Here is a 10261-nt window from a genome sequence, read left to right as displayed (position 1 = left end):
TCTGTTATGATTATGCTATATATACTCCCTATTAATCAAACTCTAAACATGTTTAACCAATGCTAATGAACATTAAGGGAATTGGAGGTGTTTGGCAAATTTGGGATTTTCACCTTTGTGCATGACCATGGCATGAACAGTGCACGTGGCTGCATGATTTTCACTCAAAAACACATTTTAAGACCAATGGCATTTGCAAAATACTCAAATGAATTACCAATTTTAAATTGTGAAAATTCCCTCCAAAAATCAAGATTTTTGCAAATGATCATGAAATGAGAAATGATGCAATGTAATGCAAGATTATGAAATTATAGGTCATGACATGAAATTAGCAAAAAGAGCCATGTGATTTGGAGCAATGGTTGAGAAGTTATGCCCTTTTGAAGTTCAATCCACACTTGGCCATCTTTTGATCATATCTCTCCAACCACAAATGAGAAATGGATGATCTTGGACTTTTTGGAAAGGTGAAAGCAAGATCTTCAACTTTCATGTTGGACAAAATTTCATTTGAAGCTTTCTTGATGATGTAAACTTGAGGAGAAAACCTTTCCATTTTTGGCAATTCCAAATTACAGGTCACTTACTATTTTTCGAAAGTTTTCATCTGACCTCAAATTCTTCATTGTTGATGTTTGAAATGTTAAATGAGACTTGTATGGACATGAATGAGGCCTTTCTAACCATCTCCCACCATCAAATCCATGATTGAATGCACAGTTGACTTATGTTGACTTTTCTAGGGTTTCAGTTGACCTAGCTGGGATCAAATGAAATTCAAGCCTCTACCACTTGAGATCTTGATTCAAAATGATATCACAACTCATATGAACTCTTGTGAATGATCATGGTGCCCAAATTCTTCAGAATGGCCACCATCTATAGCTCAATGACTGCCTTGACCTGTAATTGCTTCATCTGCAAGAACAAGGTTAGATGACATATTTTTGTACTTTTTGGTTAGTAAACAAAAGAAAAGCAATGATATACAAATGCAAAACATGCTTGGTGATCAAGAACCACTCTTAAAATACAACCCACCCACAGGGAAGGAGACAAGGTGCACAATGATCCTTGAGGCGATGATATGATATGATATGATGCCATGAGGGATCTTAGGGACAAAATTGGGGTCTTACAACATGCAAATGAGAGACTATACGAAGTCTAGAAATCCTACGGGAAGACTATAAGAAAGTCTCACAAGAGAACAACGAAAACTGGAAATGGAATGCCAATCAATGGGCTTACATCCAACTCCAAAAACAAAGGGGAAACAGAAAGCCAATCAATGGTCTTACATCTAACTCCACAAAACAAGACAGGAAACGGATAGCCAATCAATGGTCTTACATCTAACTCCTCAAACAAACATAGGAAACAGATAGCCAATCAATGGTCTTACATCTGACTCCTCAAACAAACCAACATGCATGAAAAGCAAATAAATGAAAGATGCACAAATAAGCAAACAAGCAATCAAGTATCACACTCTATATACAATCAAGAGGGTTATACAAATTGGTTGGGCTTTAGTCAAGAGGGGTCATATCAACCTCAACAAACAAGCCAAAACTGTAGGGGTGTTCTGAAGCTCTTAACCACTAACATTGAGAGTTAGGGTGAAGCTGATGAAAGGGAAATGAGGATTGGACCTCATGCTCTTAACCCTGGCCTGGGTGATCTTGAATCAAAGAAGGCGTGGGGATCCAGAATGAGGGACCCTATTCCACTTGACTGACTCTATACAAGATCTTGGGTTAGGTTCAAGAGCATCAGCACGTAGTGCGAGCATAATGAACGACTCAACGATTAACAAGGGATTGATTGCTAATCCCTTCTATCTGTCAATTGCCTCTTCACTTAGGAGGACTTAACAAGTAACATGCCTCAACAAGGAGGTCTTTAGCACAAATATAAACAAGCACAAGCATTACCTCTTAAGGAGGACTTCAGCCAAATGCCTGCCAAAAGAAACGACAGGGCTTCCAGACTACATGGAGTTAGAGAGTGGTTACCTAGGTGGTATGCCAACCACAACCAAAGCAAAGCTCAAGCAAGAGCTAAAAGTGACTAATGTACCTGTACAAAAGCCAAACAGTCAATATTTACATTCAGACAAATCAAATAGTCAACAACAGTGGGACATTTCCAATATGTACATAATGCAAGTCATGAATGCAATCACTCAAGTGAGTTCATCACACCAATGAACCTACAACACAATCAAGAGTTAGTAATTAAAGCAAACTTGCATCTCAAGTAATGAGACCACATCAACCATTAGAGCTAGATGCTTGAACCTGAAATACAAAGCTCAATTGGTGAGTACAAACCACAAAAGCTAATATTCCACATGAAGCACATTTAATCAAACAAGAACATGTCCTAAAAAGGACCAAAGCCAAATCACTAAGCAAAGCCATCACATGAACAAGATAAGGCAAAGGCAAGAAATGGTGATCAAAATTGGACATCAAAGATAGAAAATCCACATTAAAACAGAAAAGCATCCAATGATCATGAAAAATTTTATGTGCACACAACATGTTATGAACAAGCCTCATGCAAAAAATTAGGTCCAGAAGATATCAAATGTCACGTGTATGAAAATGAACAAAGGCAGCATCCAAATGTGTGACACAAATTGTCACACCATGTATTCATGTGTCCCAAACAGTGATGGAATGTGCTAAAAATGCCACACAAAAGCTCAAAAATCATGTAACATGTTATGAAGAAGCATGTCAAATTTCAAGTCAATTGGATAAACAATGAGCATTTCATAAAACATTTAGCACAACATGTCATATTTGCATCATGTTCAATCACACAAACACATTTAAAAATCCAGCCATAATCAAACCAGGAAAATCACACCAAAAAATAATAGACATCCATACAATCATGTGGGAAAAAATTTGGAGCAATTTGGACAAGTTTCCTATTTGTTATGATTTTTTGCAAATTGGAGAAAATAAAATGAAATAATGCAAATCATGGAAAATGTTATGTGAAAGCAATTCAGAAAAAATGCATAAGCAAGTATTGAACACAGGTTAGCATGGTTACTGGCGTTGGAAAATAATATGGAAAATGTGCTAGGCAAGGCTCGAACTCAAGAGCAACAGGTTACAAATGCGTTAGCATGAAAATTCAATTGGAAATTAGAAAATACATGTGCTGAGAATCGAACCAAGGTTTGGCAGGGTTAAAGAAGCGCTTATAACAAAACAAATGAAATAAAATGGAAATATGCAATGGCTGGGATCGAACAGAGGCCTTGCAGGTTACAAATGCGCTCAGCATGAAAACAAATGGAAAATCAAGATAGTGTAACAGGGAAGAATCGAACCAGTGCGCTTCAGGTTGCAAGCGTGTTTTAAGCCAAAACGCAGCGTTTGTCATAAGTGAAATTAAATGGATTTTGTTCACGCAAGGGATCGAGCTGGAGACATGAAGGCTAACGCGCGTGGATAGTGAAACCCTAGGCCACTAATCACAGACGGCGGCGCCAGGCTTTTTCAACCTTCTTCTCCGGTGAGACCGGCGGCGCTTATGAACAAATTTCCCAGAATTTTACAAAATGCACATCATTGGAACCGTCTTGCTATGTAGAACATGAATATCACATTTAAAAATCCTAATTCTCCATGGATTTGGCAGATCGAAGGAAAACATATTGAATGTCAAAACTTAAAGTCAGCATATCTCACTCAATTCTCATTCATATTCAAAGATATTTATATCAGCATCATCAGCATCAAAAACTCTATCTAATCATGTGCATAAAACAACAAATTATGATGATCGAATTTCACCTGGTTTGAAGAGCAGTGAGTTGAAATCGTGGATTCAAGCTCCAAAAATGTCCAGATCTTCTCTTCCAACCTTGTTATGAAGCTTTGTGCATGAACTGGCAGTGGAAACCTCTTAGATCTAGCTCAAAATTCAAATTCCATCTTCATGTTCAAGCTTTGGATGTGCACGAATCTTGGCCAAATTCTTCAATCCAATGCTTGATTCGTACTCAATGATGCTCAATGAACACGATTATGCAAGAAAATTAGTGTGTTATGTGAAGAATTTTGAAGTTTGAATTGAGAGAAAATTTCGAGGGAATCTTGAACTCTAGATCTAGAATCTGTATTCTGAGCAAAACAGTTAGGATTATCTATTTATACCCTGTGTTAATTACCATGCTAATCCAAATTAAGCTTGGCTAATGGAAACTTAATGAGAAATGAGGTGTATGACCAATTTGGCAAGTGTGTGGTGCATGGAGATTTCACACGTGAACAGTGCACATGCATGGTTCAAAGTCACTTAAAATCATCCAAAGATCACAATGGCATTGGTATTTTTCATGTATGATCAATAGAATTTGAATTCTCCATTTTCCCTCCAAAATATACATGCATGGACAAATGATCATGTGAGTTAATTTCATGCAATGCAATGTTTGATTTGAAAACTATTGGTCATGAGAAGCAGTTTTCCAAAAGAGTGGCTCAATTTGGAGTTTTGTAGCCAAAGTTATGCCATATTGAACTTCCATGTACACTTTGAGATCCTTTGCTCATAACTCTTCAACCATTCATCAGATGCTCATGATCTTGGACTTTTTGAAAATAGGAGAGAAAGATCTTCAACTTTCATGTTGACCAAAAATTCATTTGAAGCTTCTTTGATGTTGGAAAGTCAAGTTGAATGTGGTCCAAAAACTTGCCATTTTTGGAAACTTGAAATTACAGGTCACTTTCCATTTTTGGAAACTTTTGATTTAACTTCAAAATCTTCAAGATAGATGTTTGACATGATGAATAGGTCTTGTATGAACATGAATGAGATGAATAAATTCATTTCCCCACCTCATAGCCCTCAGTTGACTTGTATGGGCCTCAGATGACCTAAAAATGCACTGATGAATTTGGGCCTCTACCACTTGGTAAAGTTGCTTCAAAATGAACCTTGGCTCGTATAAGCTCTTTAGAATAATCATGTGGCCTTCATCTCAAGGAAAACTTGCTTTTTTGCACAAAGGATCCTCTTGATGCCAATTCTTACTGCCAAGATGCAATGCAATATGGAATGATCAATGACCTAAAAAATGAAATGAATGCATGAAAGGGAAGGGCAAATTTGAGGTGCTACATTGATCTTGAACTCATCAGTCAAGGCTTCCTTGACATTCCTAGGTTCAATCTTTGACACAAAGCAGCCATGTGAGATCACTTCCCTTGATCTGGTAGTGACCCCTTTATTTGGATCTCCTATAATAAGATCTTTGGGATAATCCTTCTGAATTTTGATAGAGGGTCCCTTGTTGATTTTGTCATCTTCAGGTTCAGCTTGAGGAGGTTCACTTTCCTTATTTTTGTCTGAGAAGTCAGCTGGGGAATCATTCAGAGATGTCTCGACATCGTCTGTGACATCAGTCTGTTGGTCATCAACCACAACATTAATGGATTCCATCAATACATTAGTTCTGGAATTAAAGACCCTGTAGGCTCTGCTGTTTGTAGAATAGCCCAGAAATATTCCCTCATCACTTTTGGGATCCATCTTCCTTCTTTGCTCACGATCAACCAAGATATAACATTTACTACCAAATACATGGAAGTATTTGACTGTAGGTCTTCTTCCTTTCCAGACTTCATATAGGGTTGTGGGAGTCCCTTTCTTCAATGTCACTCTGTTGTGAACATAGCAGGCTGTGTTCATGGCTTCATCCCAAAATTGGTAGGGCAATTTCTTAGCATGAATCATAGCTCTGGCTGATTCTTGAAGAGTTCTATTTTTTCTTTCCACCATTCCATTTTGCTGGGGAGTAATTGGAGATGAGAACTCATGATAAATTCCTTCTAAAGAGCAGAATTTAGCAAATTTGCTGTTCTCAAATCCCTTCCCATGATCACTTCTAATTTTGATGACAGGGCTTTCCTTTTCTCTTTGTAGTTTTAGACAAAGCTCCTTGAAGACTTCAAACACATCATATTTTTCTCTTTTGAAATTGATCCAGGTGTATCTGGAGAAATCATCCACCACCACATATGCATACTTCTTCCCACCAAGGCTTTCTACTTGCATGGGTCCCATCAAGTCCATATGAAGGAGTTCCAAAACTTTGGTAGTGGTGTCATGTCTGAGCTTCCGGTGTGACATCCTTGTCTGTTTTCCAATCTGACATTCTCCACAGATTTTTCCTTCATCAATCTTTAAGTTTGGAATTCCTCTAACAGCTTCAACAGATATGATCCTCTTCAAACTTTTAAGATGTAGGTGGCCCAATCTTTGATGCCATATCTTCACTTCTTCCTCTTTGGCTAAGGTACACATTGAAGAGTAACCAATTTCTTGAGAACTCCACATGTAGCAGTTGTCTTTGGACCTAACTCCTTTCATTATCACTTCATTTTCTTTGTTAGTAATCAGACATTCAATTCTAGTGAAGTTTACATTCAGACCTTGATCACACAGTTGACTGATGCTTATTAAATTAGCAGTTAATCCCTTAACAAGTAGGACATTGTCAAGGTCTGGAACTCCAGGGCAATCCAGCTTACCCATTCCCTTGATTTCACCCTTTGCTCCATCACCAAAGGTAACATAACTCATGGCAAGAGGATGAAGGCCAGTTAGCGGGTTTTTGTTTCCAGTCATGTGTCTGGAACAACCACTATCAAAATACCAATCTTCTTTGGCTGAAACTCTGAAGGAAGTGTGAGCTATTAGGCTTGTAACATTTGTCTTAGGAACCCATTGCTTTTTGTTGACAGGCCTGTGAGGTTTGGGTCTTGACTGATATTGAGTCTGATCAGGGCTAGGATAACCATATAGCTTATAGTAGAAGGGCTTTAGGTGGCCAAATTTTCCATAGTAATGGCATCTCCGTCTTTGATGCTTCCCTTTCTACTGTCTTCCCTTCTGATGTTGTGACATATGATGTGACATCTCAGGTTTGTTTTTAACATGGATGCACTTAGGTTTGGATTTTGGTTTGCAACCAATGTAACTGCACTCAACCTTAGATTCATTGAATCCAATGCCAGATTTGTCCCCTGTTATTTGACGAGTCTGGAGAATCTTGTCTAAGATGTCAGATCCATTGTTAAGCATTCTTACATACTTGGTCATCTCATCTAGTTTGGAATTTAAGAGTACTGCTTCAGTCTTCAACTTGGAGATGGTTTCCATATATTCTTCCTTTTCACTTTCCAACTGAGCTATCACTTTCTTCTGGCTTTCAACTTGTCTGCACACTCCTGAACTTTTATGGCACAACTCTTTGTAGGTAGTGGCCAGCTCTTCAAAGCTTACTTCATCATCACTTGACTCTTCATCAGAACCCCATCTTCTTGTCAATACAGTCACATGATTTGCAGCTTCTTCTGTTTCACTTCCATTAGACCAAGAGGCAGCAAGACTCCTTTTTTGTTTCTTAAGGTAGGTCCCACATTCAGTTTTAATATGACAATACCTATTACACTCATAACACTGAACTTCTTTGGGCTTTTCTTCAGAACTTGTTCTTCTACCAAAACTGTTGGATTTATTGATGTCAGATGCGATGTTCTTGACATTAGATCTCACATCAATCTTTTTCATAAGTTTATTGAACTGTCTTCCCAGCATTGCTACCTCTTTTGCCAGATCTTCATCAATATCTTGACCACCTTCCTCATCTTCCTCTTCAGTGTTTGACATGAAAGCTATGCTCTTGACTTTCATTTCAGATCCATCACATATTCCCATCTCAAATGTTTGGAGGGATCCAATTAGCTCATCAACTCTCATATTTGAAATATCTTGAGATTCTTCTATGGTTGTTACTTTCATAGCAAATATCTTTAGGGAGTGATCTGAGTATTTTCCTTACTAACTTTTCATCTAACATCTTCTCTCCCAAAGCTCCAGAGGCATTGACAATTTCAAGGATACTCATGTGAAATTCATGAATATTTTCATCTTCTTTCATCCTTAAGTTTTCAAACTTGGTGGTGAGTGTAGCGGGGTATTCGTTACCATTAGAAATATTGACTATATCCAAGGTAAACCATACAAGTCGAGTCGCCACTGCACTTCTATTTATCCAAAGGAATGGTTAGAAAGCGAACAAAAACCTAATAGTTTTAACAAAAACTAGTAAAAGAGACAGAGATCTGGGTAAGGGGGTTGGTTATGTAATGGCAAGGTGTTAGGCACCCAAAACATCCTAGGTACTCCTAGGGAGCCCTTTTCATACTTGTGAAGGTTGTTGTCTTGTGAAAATTTTGTTTGTGTAAACATGATTGAAGAGATGAGAAGAGAATGTACAAGTTATTTACATTTTGTGTTTGGATGGATAAACCCATTTCCTACGTACCATCTTATAAAAAGATTAGGATCAAAACCTCGTAGTTCGAGGTAAAAATCTCAAAACAAATTGGTGAATTGATTGGTCCAAAAGCCTTAAGGTCTTTTGTTATCAAAGGGAGAAAACTCAACCAAACCACAAATCCACCATGTGAGGATAGCTTCAACATGCTAGTGAGGGGTTAACCCTATAATAAGCATGGAAGACTCATTGTCCATCACTAAGGATATATGTGAGTATTACATCTACCACAAGGATAACTCAAACCTAATAGCTAAAGGTTATGGAAAATTTGATTAAAGAAGTGGCCATTGGAACCACAAAAAGAAATTTGAATGGGTTACATTTACCAATTGGAAGTATATACAAAAGTGGTCAAAGTTGACTTAAAGATTCAATTCAAAATAAGTGTTATGAAAAGAAAGTTTGAAAATCAAAAGCATAAGGCTTAGGATTCTAATTGAAATTCTAGTTATCAGACTTTGGATGTCACACTGGTTGTTATGACATCCAATTCTGCACAGACAGGGATTATGCAGAACTTAACAGTAAGTGCAGTAAATAACACAAGTAATTGTTCACCCAGTTCAGTCCAACATGACCTACATCTGGGGGCTACCAAGCCAGGGAGGAAATCCACTATTAGTAGTATCAATTCAAAGCTAAACTCACCCGTTTACAACTTATCACTTAATCCCTACCCAATGCAATTTCAATCTTAACCTAAGATCAGAGTTCCTACTCACTCCCCCTCAATCACCTCAGTGATATTAAAGACACTTTGAAGTCACACTTCAAAAACAACTCTTGATTATGCTTCACAGCTTAAATCAAGATACACAGCACTCACGCTTAAAAGCTTTGAGTGACACAACACTTACAACTCAATGAACACCCTATGCCAAAGCAATCATCTACTTGATAATGGCTTGGCTTACAAGATACGTCTAATACAAGACTCACAAAATACAGCAGTGAAGTATGATGGACACACTGACTCTTCACGCTTCAAAATCCCCGAGACTGAATGAAGGAATGCCTTCCTTTTTATATTGCAGCACCTGGGCTTTTGCACCTGTATTTTCCTGAATTTTAGGTCACACAAGTTCCCTCAAATTCAACATTTAGGTTGCTAACAAATAGGCTATTTGTTAGGTTCATTGAATGTAGCTTGGTTGTTGATTTCCTGGATTTTCTCTCAGCTGTTGAATCCCTAAAGAATAGCCTGAGAAAAAGCTGAAACAGAAAACTGAACAACCTACAATTTAGCATATGCTGTCAGGCACGAATGTCACGACATTCAGCTTGACATCAAGGTCCATATGCTGAGTCTGTTTTTCCAGAAAACAGACTGTACAATTTGCTGACCTGTACATGATCAAAATGACCATACTACAGTACCAGCTTACATTAATAAATGTCAAAGTGTCCAACTTAACATTTATACATTTGGCCTTAAGTTAGTTCTGTTATTCTCTTGAAGAACAAACTAAGTTTTATGCTGAAGTATAGCAGAACACCACTCTGCCTAATCTTCAGTAGCTGCTGTCAATGATGAATGTCACAACATCCAGTTTGACATTCAGTCAGTAGGCCTTATGCCAGGTCTGGTTCTTCCTTGATAACCAGACTGCAAATGAATACTAAGTTCTAACAGAACTTCTGTTCCTTAGTATCTGTTGACAGGTATGAATGTCACAGCATTCAATAATCCTGTGTTAGCTAGTCCTGCAGTAACTACAATGTAGTCACATATACATGTCATGACATCAGTCAAGACATTAGTGTTTTACCATATAATGCAGCCAATTAAACACCTACAAACTCCCCCTTTGGCAAATTTTTGGCTAAAACACTTTGATCCCCATAACAGAGTTCATGGCAGCGGAATACTACTAGCTA

Source organism: Lathyrus oleraceus, chromosome 2 (genome assembly GCF_024323335.1).
Source record: "Lathyrus oleraceus cultivar Zhongwan6 chromosome 2, CAAS_Psat_ZW6_1.0, whole genome shotgun sequence".
In the NCBI taxonomy this organism is placed as follows: Eukaryota; Viridiplantae; Streptophyta; class Magnoliopsida; order Fabales; family Fabaceae; genus Lathyrus; species Lathyrus oleraceus.
The sequence above is the reverse complement of the archived record's forward strand: the minus strand, read 5'-3'. Positions refer to the sequence as shown.